Raw genomic sequence first — 16570 nt, 5'->3', positions numbered from 1 at the left:
CACACCATCCCCAACCTCTCCCCCACCCCGCATCAGTGAAATGTACAAAGAAGCAGTCACACAATTTAGGTGTTACTATTCTCAACAGGGGCTTGCATGTTTAATGGCATCGAGATGCTAAGAAAGTGGTTCTCAACCCCAGCAGCACATTAGAATCACCTGGGAAGATTTAAATAAACAAACATCCTGATTTAGTATGTTCTGAAGTAGGACCTTGGCATCAGTATTTTTTAAAGCTCCCCAGGTGATACCAATGTGCAGACAGGTAAGAATGACTGCCCTATCTGAGACTGCATTCCTAACCACAAGTCCAGGCACTTCTTGGGGATCTCTGACGAGCCTTTCAAGTGTTCTTTAAATCACCCCCAAATTATCTTTTTATTTGATTTTAAAAATTTGAAAAAATATATGTCTAAGTATACTACTAAAGTCTCATCTCACTTTAAAAATGGTTTAAGGATTTGCCAGCATGGGATGCTATTGTGCATAGAAGATTCAAGTATCATTATTGTAGTTGCCAGGCTATGGCATCTAAAATATCTCTCCCCATTGACAACCCCACAATATGGACTTCCACTAGAGACCAGATCTTGATTTCCAGACAATATTTTATACTAAAGGGAACCAGGATTTCTCAGAGAAATGAACAATTTCAGGTCTGGAACATCCCAAGTACAGGGGGAGGCAAAGCAATCTGTTTGCCGGAAAGCAAGAAAGTGCTCAGAGTTCTAATAGAGATGTTTCAAGAGGGCTCAGAAACTGAAATGAAGGAGCTCCCATTGGCTAAATTTGGGGCAATTTGAGCATCACTACAAAGTGATTGTTACACAATAACTAACTAGCTAACTAACTAACTAACTAACTAACTAACTAAATAAATAAATAAATAAATGTCCCCGTTCATAATGACCCTCAAAATTAAACAAAAAGAAGGGGGTGAGAAGAAATTCATTTGCTACTATTGGAGGAGATTATTAATAACAACTCTTTATTCTGAAAGGAGAGATAAAGTTAGACAGAAACTCTGCACTTATAGAAGGAATGGAGGCTCATCTCCAGAAGATGGAGGAAAGCTTTTCTTTACAGATGATGCTACCTTATTTATAAAGAAATTGGAAGTTTTTTTAAATCACCAAACTCCAACGAAATAACTATTTATATGCAGCAATTATTAATGGATATGAGAACCACGGGGTAAAAAGTGAATAGGACATCTGCTTTTGTCAAGCATGGAGTAACAGGGATAAGCTCCTATACCCTAAAACAACTAAAACACCAGATAAAATAGATGAAAAAAATGACACTGAAGACACTGGACATCAGCCAGTGAAAGACAGTGATCCCTGAGAGAGTGAAAACGAATGAGTTAAGTCCTCTGAATGCCCCAGTGTATTGCTTTCAGTCAGTTTCCAGGGTACAGTGTGGGGAAGGGGAACCTAGGTAAAGCCTAGTGGTCTGCTGGAGTTGAGTTGATGTATTTGGCATTCCAGGAAAACCAACGTGCCTAGAGTTTGCAGGGGAGAAAAGAAGTGAGCTGCACAAAGAAAATTCTGGAGATCTTAAGGGAAAGTCCCTCAAGTATTCAACTGAGTGTCGGTGAGCACATACATGTGAGGAAACCACCTCAGGCCAGGGAAAGAACCACCTAAGAGATAGAGGGAACAGTGCTAGGAGTTCACAGAAGGCCAGGCATAGTTCCTGTACCCACCAGCCAGAGTGGAAAACCTCATAATTCACAGAGCACCAGCTACAGTACTTAGAAGGATATTGCTTTAGTCCTAGAATAAAATTAACCCTAGAATACATGCAGGCTTTGTCCTAGCTAACAAAGCGTAATGTGAGATCCAAAAAGATCAAACTGTTTATAAGCCACTTAGTCATGTTCTAGAATAAAGATGAAGAGCTTTATTTACAGGAATTTAAAAAAAAGTAACCACATGGTATAATTCACAATATCTGGCATCTAATCAAAGATGCATACAATGAAGAAAAAGACCACCTTTAATGAGAAAAATCAACCAACTAAAAGTGATTCATATATGACACAAGTGGTAGAAAAGGGACATGAAAATATTTATTACAGTTATATTGCATATGTTCAAGAAACCAGACCAAATTTGGAGTTAAAAAACAAAAAACAAACTTCCAACAAAGAAAACCCTGGGCCCAGATGGCTCCATTGCTAAATAACACCAATTTTACAGTCTTCCAGAAAATTGAAGAAGGCAATACTTTCCAACACATTCTATGAGGTCAGCATTGCTCTCATACCAAAACCAGACACAGACTTTATGAAGGAGAGAGAGAGAGAGAGAGAGAGAGAGAGAGAGGAAGAAAGGAAGGAAGAAAGAAAACTGCAGACCAGTACCCTTTATGAACATATATGTAGAAATTTAAAACAAAAGATTAGCAAATTGAATCCAATGATATATAAAAAGGACATTGTATGTCTTGGCTATTGTGAATAATGTTGCAATAAACATAGGGATGCAAATATTTTTTCAAATTAGCATTTTGAATTTCTCTGGGTAGATACCTAACAGTGGAATTGCTGTAGACGACTAGATTAAGAAACGGTGGTACATTTATACAATGGAGTATTACTCAGCCATAAAGAAGAATGAAATCTTACTATTTGCAATGATATGGATGGACCTAGAGAATATTATGCCAAGTAGAATAAGTCAGACGGAGAAAGAAAAATACCATATGATCTCACTTATATGTAGAATCTAAAGAACTGAATAAATGAGCAAAGTAAACAGAAACAGTCTCAGAGATATAGAGGAAAAACTGATGGTTGCTAGATGGGAGGAGGGTGGGGATGAAGGAGAAGGTGAGAGGATTAGAAAGCACGAATAGTAGTTACAATATTGCCACGGGGACATGAAAAACAGTACGGGGAATATAATCAATAATGTTGTAAAGATTTTGTAGAGTGTCAGATGGGCTCTTGTCTTATTAGGGAGACCACTTTATGGACAGTGTAGATGACTGACCACTGCACTGTACACATGAAGCTGAAGCTGAATAACACTGAATGTCAACTATAATTTTATATATATGTATATATATATATATATATATACATATATATAAAATTATAGTTGTATGCTGTACTCCACATTCTATGAATATAAACATATATTTATATTCACAGGATGTGGAGCACAGCATAGGGAATAGAGTCAATGGAGTTGTAACAGCTATATACGATATCAGAGGGGTAGTAGATTGGGGGAGGGGGGTTATCACTTTGCAAGGGGTGAAATTGTTTAAATATTACATTGTTTGGTACACCTGAAACTAATAAAAGAAAAAGAAGAAAGAGGAAGAGGAGGAGGAGGAGGAGAAAAAGACAATATATCATGACCAAGTGGGTTTTATCCCAGGAATACAAAGTTGGTTTAGCATTTAAAAATCAGTGGCTCTAAAAAAGAAAAACCAGCAAATTGATAATAGAATTGGACCTTCTCAACCCAATAAAGAGAAGTTATGAAAAATCTATAGTTGATATCATATTTAATAATTAAATACTTCCCACCAAGAGCAAGTTCTCACTGCTTCTATTCAATATTGTAGTGGAGATTGTAGTCAGTGCAATAAAGTAAGAAAAAGAAATAAAAGGTATATGGATTAAAAGAGGAAGACATAAAACTGTCTTTATTTTCAGATATCATGATCATGTGCATAGAGAATTCTAAAGAATCTACAGGAAAGCAATCAGAACTAATAAGTGAATTAAGCAAGGCAAAAGATTTGAAGACACTTTACAAAAGAAGATATACAGGTGGCAAATAAGTACATGGAAAGATACTCAACACCATTAGTCATCAGGGAAATGCAAATTAAAACCATAAGGAGATACAACTACTGGCCAAAATCTAAAATGATTGACCACACCAAGTGCTGACAAGGATGTGGAGGAAGTGGAATTCTCATCATGGCTGGCAAAAATGTAAAATGTAAAATGGTATAACCACTTTGGACAACAATTTGGTAAAGTGTCTTTTGTAAAGTGTGTTCAAATATCTTATCCATTTTTTGTTTAAAACTTTTTTCTTATTGAGTTTTGAGAGTTCTTTAGACACTCTGGGTATAAAACCTTTATCAAATATGTGAATTGCAAATATTTTCTCCCAGTGGCTTGTCTTTTAATTTTATTCACAATGTCTTTCAATAAGCAAAAATTCTTAAATTTTGATTATATGTAATTTGTTGATTTTTAATTTTATCAATCATGCTTTTATTTTTCATTTCTTATCAAGTTAATCATATACCCACCAGCTAGGAATTTACTCAAGAGATTTCAAATGAAAGCATATGTTCATACAAAATCCTGAGCATGAATATTCATAACAGCTTTATTGGTAATAGCCCAAACTGGAAAATATCCCAAATGTCCATCAACATGTGAGTGGATAAAACATATATATATATATATATATATATATATATATATATATATATATATATATATATATATATATATAGTGCAATATCCATACAATGGAGTCTATTCAACAATAAAAAGGAATGAATTGTTGGTACACACCATGGGGATATATCTCAGAATAATTATTCTGAATAAAAGAATCCAGACCAGAAAAAAGAGTACATACAGTGAGATTGCATTTATAGAAAATTCTAGAAAATTCAAATTAATCAATAGTGCCAGAAAGCAGATCTGTGGTTGCCTTAATCATGGGGGAAGGGGAAAGGAAGGGGAAATTTTATTTTGGAGGGGGTAATGGTTATGTGCATTACCTTTATTGTGTGGATGATTTCACAGTTGTACGAACACTTCAAAATTGACCAATTGTACTCTTAAACATGTGCAGTTTATTATCTGGCAATACTATGTCAATAAGTTTGCTTTTAAAAGTTGATAGGATGTTTGTATACTACCAAAGTATTACCCCACAGATTGCTAATTGAAAAGGGAAAAATAAATCTATATAACAGATATCTAACAGCTGCCACAGTAACCAATTAATTAAATTTAACGTCATTAATAGTGTCTCCTGATATAATTCAGTAAGTTCACAGCATCCCCTGTTTTCACACAAAAGGTTTAACTTGAATCTAATTAAATCTTTAGCACCTGAATTCAAGTTTGGAGAAAATACCAGAAATAGATGAATAAGTTAAATAAATAAGATCTCATGAAATAATTAGGCAAATCCAGAATGTGGGACAGGCTCCGAGAAAATTTTCCCAGTCTTTTCAAAAAGTTAAAACATGGGGGAAAACTGATGAGGAATAACAAATGCCATGTGTGAACCTCTATTGGATTCTACTTAAAGAAAAACATTTTGGAGAAAATTGATGATAATTCAATAAGGACTAAAACTCTATCAAATTTTGTATTTGCTCCAGCACAAAATCTTCTCTCATCAAGTTTATTTACCACATACCTGAGTGAAAAGATAATTGCCCACATATAATTGCGAGATCTTACGAAACCATAAGTCCTGGAAATGCAAAGCAAGCTTGTGGCTTAAAGCAGAGAGAGAAAACTAAGTGGTTCCTTAATGAAATGATGCCACCACTCCAGAATTACTGTTGTTTCTTTTACTATCTTGAAAAAGACTCTAGAGGGATTGTCAGCTATGCCTTTAGTATGACCTCCCAGTGGAATCACTGTTTGGTTTGCCTTCCTTATGTTGCACTGACATCATCAGTGAATCCCTGTTTGTTATCCCTTTTTGGATATGCAATGACCATGGAAAACGTGCGAATGGAATCTGCAAAGTAAAACTTCCACTAGAAGAATAATCTTAATATTCTCTGTAGAGATGGAGTCCTGTGAGGCCTGACAGAAAATCTGTCCTTGCAGCTTTGAAGAAGAAATGTACGTGCTTCATCATGGCTTTCTACCTAAGCAACATTGGTGGCAAAGGAAGCTGCCAATCTTCCTGCAGTAAGTCTGGTGCTGATTTCCATGAAAGACATCAGCTTCATCAGACTCAGCACCTTAAATCATCACTTTTTCAAGGTGTTAGTTTTCAGCAAGAAAGGGCAGTATCAAATAATGTACTTTTCCTATAGACAAATTTGCTGGCTTTCTAGAAGGCAGGTCTTGAACACTTGCATGACCTTGAGGGGGAAAAAAAATAGAGCAGGGAAACAGGAAATGTTGAGAGTAAAGGAACATTTACTTAGGACAATTGGACATGGATCAGTTTATTCATGGCTTGACTTATTGGTGGATACTTTTTAAATCAAATCAAGGAGGTCATTCTTTCCATTCAAAGTTTCATGAACGATTTGGAAATCTGCTGAGCCCCTTTTCTATCCAAACTGCTGCTCTGGAAAAGGAGAAGGGAGGAGGCAATTGTATTAACCTTTCAACGCTAGAGAAAAAGTTTGTTTAGGCTGAAGTAGAGAGTAAAATTCTTTTTCAATTTTTCTGCAGGCAAAACTCTGTAGGCACCTGGGAACCCGCAGATTTCTTTTGATGGTTATTTCTGCTCCAGTAATCTTGAAATTAAATGTGTGTTCATGATCCTTAACTTTCTGACATCAAGCATGCAAACTCTGCCAAAAATGACCTCACAACCGAATGGGTGCTATATAGATTAACCCAAGAGTCCTGAAAAAATCTGGTGTTCCTTGATTGAAGCCTGCTCTTGTCTCACAAAGCGTGCGATGGGAGCTCTGATTCCATTACTACGTTTGTGAACTATGTTGATGAACAAGAGTTTTTATCACTTATCAGCCAAATCCAAAGATGGAATCCACTGAATGTCAAAGATGACATTTGCATTTTATCAATGCGTTTCACTATTTCATCCTCTCATTCATGCTAAACGACAGTGGCTCACTTTTGAGCTGATTAAAGTGTATCTTTTATTTGTATAGAAAATTCCACATGTTTGCATATGTTTTCAGGAATTTCACATATATTCTCAAGAAATGGCCATCAATTTCTACCTGAAAAATGGGAGTGAAGTATAGACATAAAGATTGTTTTTACATTCTGTGTAAATGTAAAAATGAATTTCCTTTGTTGAAAATGGTATAAGACATTACATTGTGCATCTATGTTTATATGTATGTATAGGGCCTGGGTACCATCTTGCATTGCCAAATATTAAAATTTCTTACAAAGCTACTGTGATAAAATGATGTTCCTATACATTTGCTTAAAACATTTTATATTTGAGTGTCTAGTGGATAATATTGAAAAATTTAAGGACAGTCTATTCATAGCCAACAAGCTAACATAATATCTAGTTAATTCTTTATTTACTCCAATATAGAACACTCTATACCATGACATATTATAGTAGAGATGTTCACAGAGCAATGCAATAAAATAGAGATGACAGGAACAAATTAAAATATATATATAACCAAATTGACATTTCAATTCAGGACAATGCATGATTCATTGAATAAATGTTATTGGCATTATTTACTTTCCCTCACATAAACCCCCAAACAACCAAATTTCAGCCTCACTTTTACAAATTATTTGGGGAAAGATGTCATAAACTATGTTAAAAAGCAAATGGTAGGGCCAGCCCGGTGGCTCAGGCGGTTAGAGCTCCGTGCTCCTAACTCCGAAGGCTGCCGGTTCGATTCCCACATGGCCCAGTGGGCTCTCAACCACAAGGTTGCCAGTTCAATTCCTCGAGTCCCGCAAGGGATGGTGGGCTCTGCCCCCTGCAACTAAGATTGAACACGGCACCTTGAGCTGAGCTGCCTCCGGATGGCTCAGTTGTTGGTTGGAGCGCGGGCTCTCAACCACAAGGTTGCCAGTTCAATTCCTCGACTCCCGCAAGGGATGGTGGGCAGCGCCCCCTGCAACTAAAAAAATTGAACACAGCACCTTGAGCTGAGCTGCTGCTGAGCTCCCGGATGGCTCAGTTGGTTGGAGCCTGTCCTCTCAACCACAAGGTTGCCGGATCGACTCCCGCAAGGGATGGTGGGCTGTGCCCCCTGCAACTAGCAACGGCAACTGGACCTGGAGCTGAGCTGTGCCCTCCACAACTAAGACTGCAAGAACAACAACTTGAAGCTGAACAGAACCCTCCACAACTAAGATTGAAAGGACAACAATTTGACCATTGTTCCCCAATAAAATCCTGTTCCCCTTCCCCAATAAAATCTTTAAAAAAAAAAAAAAAAAAAGCAAATGGTAGATTAGAGCAAAATAACTGCCTCACAAGTGACAGGCCCTGTGTTATTTCCCCTAATATACAAATTCCTCCTATTAACTCATAAGAAAAAGACACACAACTCAATTTAAAAATGGGCAAAGATATGAACAGGGAATTCATAGACAAGAAAATGCAATCATCAACAAACAGGAAATGTGCATGAACCCCAGTGGCAGTACGGAAATGCAGCTTCAGCAAGGCAATTCTTCAACTGCAGGTTGTCAACTGTTAGAGCAACAGAATCTAGTGTTGGTGAGGACGGAGCTGCAACTGGCATCTCATATACAGCTGATGAGAACGTCCACTGCTACAGTCTTTTATGGAACTGATCTGGAATATCTACTGAAAATGAAAATATCCATATGCTTTTTAAATTCCAATTGGAAGAGTGTAGCCTATAGAAATAAAAACCAGTACATAAGAATATGTCTAAGAATTTGTATTATGGTATTATTTACAATGTCGAAAAAAATCCACCTCTAAACAATCTGAATGTCCATTGTAAGGAACAGTTGAATAAATTATGATACACCCACACCATGTACTATTATGCAGCCATTAAAAATGATGTTAGGTGTACATTATTGCTCTAGGGATATCCATGGTATAGTACTAATTGAAAAAAGATACTGTAGAATAATGCATGTGGTATAAAAGCATTTTAAAAAATAAAACTCTCCCTATGTGTTTATATGTATATATTTTTTAACTTAAGCATAGGGAATAATACAGAAGGTTGCACTGCAAACTATCATCATGCATCTTGAGAGGTCAGGAGCAGAAGGCATATTCTTAAATTTTCTTAAATGTTTCTGCATTGCTTGATTTGTTAAAACATGTAATTTTTGTTATTTAAAAAATCTAATACAGGGCGGCTGGTTAGCTCAGTTGGTTAGAGCGCGGTGCTCTTAACAACAAGGTTGCCAGTTTGATCCCCACATGGGCCACTGTGAGCTGCGCCCTCCACAACTAGATTGAAACAACTACTTGACTTGGAGCTGATGGGTCCTGGAAAAACACATTTAAATAAATAAAAGTGTTTTTTTTTTAATCTAATACAGTTTAAGCCAAATACCAATAGGGAAAATATCCTAAATATTAGCACTGAATCGCTTTACCCAGATAATTCTAGGAGGACGGTCCTCCCAAAACCAAAATACCATTAGCATTAGTGACTGAGTCACCAAGAATATGATCACAGACACACTAGGAATTCCTGAACTGTGTTAAAACAAAACTAGATTAAAAAAAAATCCTGAGAAAGACGAACAAAGCAGGAGGCATCACACTTCCTGATTTCAAGCTATGCTACAGAGAGAATTATAGTTCTCAAAACAGTATGGTACTGGCATAGAAACCAATAGACCAGGGGGGCAGACTTGAAAGCGCAGAAACAAATCTAAGCATTTATGGTCAACGAATATTTGACAAGGGAGCCAAGAACACTAAATGGAGAAAAGACAGTCTCTTCAATAAATGGTGAGATAATTGGAAAGTCACATGTAAAAGAATGAAACTGGGCCCATACCTTATACCACTCACAAAAATTAACTCAAAATCCATTAAAGACTTAAATGTAACACTTGAACCCATGAAACTCCTAGAAGAAAACATAGGAATAAAGTTCCTTGACATGCGTCTTGGTAATGATTTTTTGGATATGACACCAAAGCACAAGCAACAAAATAAAAAATAAACAAGTGGGACTACATCAAACTAAAAAGCTTCTACACAGCAAAAGAAACCATCAACAAAGTGAAAAGAAAACCTATGGAATGAGAAAAATATTTGCAAACCATATATTTGATAAGTGATTAATATCTACAATATATTTTAAAAGACTCATACAACTCAATAGCTAAAATAAGAATAATAATAATAACCCAATTGAAAAATGGACAAAGGACCTGAATAGCCATTTCTCCAAAGAAGATATATGAAAGGACAATGGGTACATAAGAAGATGCTCAACATCAGTAGTTATTAGGAAAATGCAAATTAAAACCACAATGAGATATCACCTCATACCTGTTAGAATGTCATTAAAACGAGATAACAAATGCTGGAAGGAATGTAGAAAAAAGGGAACCCTTGTACATTCTTGGTAGGATCATAAATTGGTATATCCACTATAGAAAACAGTATGGAGGATGCTCAAAAAATTAAAAATAGAACTACCACATAAGTCAGCAATTCCACTTCTGGGACTATCCTAAGGAAACAAAAACACTAACTTGAAAAGATATCTGCTCCGCCATGTTTACAGCAGCATTATTTACAATAGCCAAGACATGGAAATAACCTAAGCGTCCATCAGATGGGTGAATGGATAAAGCAATTGTGGTGTATATGCAATGGAATATTATTCAGCCAGTAAAAAAAACAAGGAAATCCTACCATTTGCAACAACATGGATGGACCTTGAAGGCATTATGTTAAGTAAGTTAAATCAGACTTGTGCATACCAGAGGTGGTGGGTGGGGGAAGGGGAACTGGAGGAAGGTGCTCAAAAGGTACCAATTTCCAGTTATAAGATCACGAGTACTAGGGATGTAGTATACAGCATGATGACTATAGTCAACACTGCTGTATGATATATAGGAAAGTTGTTAAAAGAGTAAATCCTAAGAATTCTCATCACAGGGAAATTTTTTTCCTTTTAGTTTTCCTTTTTTTCTTTTTGTTGTAGGTATATGAGAAGATGGATGTGAGCTGAGTCTATTGTGGTACTCATTTCACAATATATGGATATCAAACCATCACTGCTATATTCCTTAAACTTCTACAGTGATGTATGTCAATTATTTCTCAATAAAACTGGGACTATATACACCAAATATATATTATTTTAACATTTCTTATGACAACAGATATCTTACTATAAAAAACACACCTTATACAAGAAATTTTTATTTGGTTATAATTGTTCAATGCAGCATATATAATTAAAAAGTAAAACAATTAGAAAGAATCAGAATAGTAACTTTTTAGCTATTTTTTCAGTAAATTCTATTCCATCTTAAATGTAAACATCCAAGTTTCCTATGAATTAAAAAGATTTATAGTAAATGACTATTAAAAACAACTAAGCAGATTTAAACAAGTAAAATGTAAATAATAGAAAGATACTCCTACATTCTAATGAAAACTTACTCTAAAATATTCAAAGAATAACCATTAAAATTATTTGAAATAAACTCAAATTTCTACTTAGAAATGATCAAGTTAATCTGCTACTACCATACAATGACATATTGTGTTATAATTTAAAATTATATTTAAGAAGATTTTATAAAAACTTGAAAAATGCTAGAGATATAATATTATCTCTAAAAAGTAGGATACAAAATTTTGTATGCTTATGATCACAATGAAGAAAAATGACAGCAAAAATAACACAACTTTGTATAGAAAAAAAGGCCAAAGGGAAATAGAATAAAATGTCAACAAGCAGAGGTCTTTGGGAGTTATCTAATATGGAATTTTTTTCCTTCTCTATTTTCTGTTTTTTCCAAATATTCTGAAACAGTAATTAGTATTATATAGCACCTTATTATAATAAATGTAATGGAGTTTTATTTAAGTATGTTTAAGGCTTTATTTAGGGATATTATTAAGGGATGAAAGCAGTGCTACACTATTATTTATAATAATGAAGTAAACATAATATATGTATAAACAGTGACTTTATACATTACTATATGTAGCATGTTTTATACCTAAATAATAATTATCATTTAGTAAATTATTACTAATTGTTAGTACTATGATTACAAAATGCTAATACTACTGAATACTAGTAATTATATAAGGATATGTTGTTACATTTTGTAATGCAATGAAAGTATATATGAAATTTGTATAGTTAATATTTGAATTCCCATATAATAAAGTTCTATGTGATGTATATAAATAATGAGTTTATTTATAATACTTACTAGTACATATAGTACTTTTTTACTCCATCATAAAAGTTATTTAGTAATTATTGAAGGATAAAGAGCTAAATATTGTAAGGCAATAAATAATATTGGGACAGTTAATCTAACCTTGTAAAATATTTATTTCCTGGAGTTCAATGCTGAAACCTCATAGAAAATTTGCTTCAACTCTTAAATATCATACTTCATTAGCAGGGTGGAATTTCAGCCCTCATTAACTAAACCCTGGGGTTCTATGCGGACATTCCTGTGCATTAGCTTAAAGCAGTTTCTGTTTACAGTGTCCAGGACTTTTGAAAAGTCATGTTAATAGTCAATAAAGAAGCATGATTATGTTAATCCAGCATAGCACACTCTACCATGGTACGTCACAGCAGAGAAGCTAAACAACACCATGTAACACGATACAGAAAGGAAGGGGAAAAACAGGAATATTGTCTTATGCAATCTTACTGGACCATCACATGGCATCTCAGAGCCTTTATCCCCCCAACCTATAATCAGATATCATGTCTCTAAATGATTGTTATTCAGAGAAATAATGACATCTCAACAAACACTCTTTTACCTTTTGATTCTTCCCTTCTGTACATAGTTGAATATTGGGGCTGTTGTCACTATGTCCATTTGTCAACCAGCAAACTTAGTGGCAATAAAGTTACAGGTGAGCTAATGATGCCACATCAAGACCTTTACCAGTACCTCACCCAAAAGGACCCTTTATTATTGTTGATTCACTAACTCACTAGAATAAGAGACACGGATATTAGCATGTCTTGACTCCCACCAGTCTCCAAGAAAGGGTTTTCACCTGGGTCAGCATCCAAAGGAAAGATTTTTGTCAGCATCCACTGTGCACCAGACTTTTTGAGTTTTAAGGCATGGTAACCCATTCAAACTAGAGTAGGTAAAATGGGGCAGGAGGTGCAATAATTTAGGGCATCAGGGAAATCTCCCAGAACCTAAGGGTCGTAATGGTAAGAGTCTAGGAAGAGACACAGTCCTAAACCGAGGACTTGTCCCTGTTTCTCAGGCCTTGCTCATTGCCTCTGCCTGTGCCTCAGTCTGTTTCTCACTGGCTGTGGCTCTCACTGTCGCTCATGCCCTCTCCTCCCAGCTTTTGCTTCCTCTTTTCCTACTTGGCCCAATGTAGCTGTCTGAGCCTTAATCTAAATGACCTTTCAACCTCCCATTGATTAAAATTTCCCTGTGGGTCTCTTAATTCATAGTCTAGAAAGAGGGAAAGTGATCACTGAATCCATGAATGAATATATGCCTGAATAAATTGATCAATAAATGAATAAGTTCAGTATTACACTCCTGTGAGTTAGAATGTTTATTGAAGATAAACCATTGAACTCACTTATTTCCCCAAAACACCGAGAGATAGAGATTTGCAAAGTTAACTGAGGGTAACTGAAATATCGTGCCGTCTATTTCATTATGATGCTGCATTATGTAATACTTCTATATAATCATTTGTGTAGTATTTTGTTATGTAATATTTAATTCTGTAATATTTGAAAGGTTCCATTTACAGTCCTCTGTATTTATGCTCTCAAACTATATCTACTAAATTCGTGTTGTCATGTTGAAATAACGTCCATTATAATGTAACAAAATAAAAGGTTATAACTTACAGGTCAGGCTCTTGTTAAGTACTTTATTATTTCATCTAATCCTTACAACACCTAAAGAACAAGTATTATTGTGAGACACATGAGTGAAGAAATTTAGGCACATCGTGTTCAGAAGTCATTTGCTTAATGTCACAGTGCAGGTAAAAGTCCCACATACACAGCCAGGGTTTCTCGGACTGCAGTTCACGTGCTTAGTCATTGACCTACACAGATTCCTTTGTACTCCTTGGTGAAACAAGACTTTTAAGTGCTGTGTTATACAAATCTAGCTAATATAAACATTTAGCTAAAGTTTTAGCAATCAGTTAAACATGGTGACTAGTTAGCAGTTAACTTGAAAATACAGCAGAGTTGGCAAAATGAGAAGATATTTGTCATCTATAAAGTTTCTATTAAGTATGTACTTCAGATTTTTCAGACACTTGCAATTGATTCAGAACTCTGAATTTTGCAAGAAGATATTTCTATCAGCCCCAATACTGTCATCAGTTATACAGTGTGAGCACGGCAGGGCTGCAGTTAAGGTCTTTATTCACAGTGAGAGTAACCTGCAGAATTGCACTTGATTTGCAAAGCTTAAAATAGCTAAAGATTATTACCTATTTTGATGTTTTCAAGTATATTTATTTTTATCACAATAAACTATGTATCACTTCATATCCATTTCTACTTTACTACAAAACATGACTCCCCTGGCCTTATTATGAGATCGTAGTAGTTGTCCTTTAGTCCATCCTCTTGTCCCCATCATCACACTTGCAACAATTCCAGTCTAGAGATGGTCTTTCTAGTCTTCTAAATCTCCAATTAAAGAAAGCTCTGTCTTCATTATCTACATAATGGCCTCAATTCTCCATTTCCCATTGGGTATGAAGGTGGGTCTGAAACTGCATTACATCATTTATAATTCCATGTTGCATTATAGAGTGAGTTGAGCTCTAACTTCAGCATAGAGGCAATTGGCAAGTTCTATTAAACCACAGTTTAGTTCTCTTTCAGTTCTGTTTTTTTTCTGCTCTGCTAGAATCTTAATTCTAAAGATCTTAGTTCAGGTATAGCATCTCATACCATCATGGTATCTTACATCACTGAGGTTTTCTTCTCTCTCATAAAGACGATTTCGTTGGCCAATATTATCTGGCATGGATCTAATACCTTCCCCGAGCTCACAGGTTCTTGTACTGACCTTGCTTAAATTTCAAGTATACCTCAAGTTTGTAGAGCTACTCAGAGAGAAGTCAATGGCAAATGTGGCTTTAATATTTGAGTTAGAGCAAACATTTTAGCAAATGTATGCATGGCTTTTCTTCAAAAAAAAATTGACAGAAAATAGGTAGGATTCATCTGAATTCATCATTCAAGTCTTTCCCTTCTAACCTACTGCAACAAAAATACATCTTTTGCCAGGTATTTTTCTTTCTTTCTTTGAATAGCGCAGGAAAAAGACCAATTCTCAATCTCTGAAGTGCAGAAAGAGAAAGCTTTTAAAGATTTATTGGCTTAATAGAAAAAGATATTGAGGAAAATAATATTAACTGATACAATGTCCCCTAGGTTAAGTGTTTCTCTCAATCTGCAGAGGAAAGAAAATGAGAGCTGTAAGACTGGTAGTCAGAGCTCTTCATAAGGTCTCTGTATCTTTTTACTGCTGTGTCTACATCAAGATTTCTAGAGACAGCAATTTCACTTCCAGCAATTAACTAAAACAATAATGAAAATAATGAGACAAGACGCATACCTTGCTCCCCACTCCTTTGCAAATCGTACTAAAGCAGAGGCTCTGCTTCTGCCTAAATGTGATCTGACTCCTCCACACATTCAGCTATCTTGTAAATTAGAAACCAGCCATAACCATTAAAATCTACACTTATCCCTTATTTTGATCAATTCTCTTCCTCCAGAACATGCATCTAAAATGGGGCAGCTGCTCTGAAGGGCTTCTATCTGGATAGCCACAGTTCCCATTTTTTCCTATCTGTGTAGATAAGAATCATTGTCGTGAAACAGGTTTTAAAAATAGTAATAAATATTGGCTTTAATTCACCCACAGGAAAATGTCAGTCTTTTAAAACTTCAAGCTGAGGAAAGGAAACATGAGATTAATATAAGTAAAGCAGTTCCATCGTGAAGGGAAAAAATCACATGACTAATACTATTAGTCAGCATGGTTGAATTTATAGCAATAATTGATTAATAAATTGTCCATTTACTGCCATTCCCACGGTAGAATCCTACATATACTGTGGGTGTTCAATAATGTACATTTTAATTAATGATTTCTTTTCTCTGAAGCTGAAATGCCAATATGATTATAGTGCATTTGTTGAGGACAAAGTTCAGCAGAGCCTCTCAAGAATACAACTAAAATAGACAACAGCCTACTTACCACAGGAAACCTGTGGGTCAATTAAACCAGCTCCCTGAAAATGTTCAGTCTTGGAGAGAGAGAAGTCAAGAGTCCCTTCTACTCACAAATAACTTCTTGATCCCCTTTGTTGTACACATGCTCTATGGTATGATCAATTGAACTAGATATTTAGGTTTTTATTTTATGCTCAGAAGTTGCCGCTGTTGACATCATTCATCCTTTGTTCTAGCTGTTGTTGCCTCATTGGCAACATACAACATGTAGGAATCAGACGGAACTAGGCTTTGAAACCGAATTTCCACTTACCAGCTGTGTGACCTTGTGTAAATTGCTTGACTGTGCCTCAGTTTATTCATCTGTAAAATGGGTTTTCAATGAAGCATTATCTGTCAAGTACCAGGCACAAAAAGACATTCAATAAATAACAACTGTTCTTCTACCTTTGAGCACCCA

This window comes from Rhinolophus sinicus, linkage group LG01 (genome assembly GCF_036562045.2).
Source record: "Rhinolophus sinicus isolate RSC01 linkage group LG01, ASM3656204v1, whole genome shotgun sequence".
Lineage (NCBI taxonomy): Eukaryota > Metazoa > Chordata > Mammalia > Chiroptera > Rhinolophidae > Rhinolophus > Rhinolophus sinicus.
The sequence above is the reverse complement of the archived record's forward strand: the minus strand, read 5'-3'. Positions refer to the sequence as shown.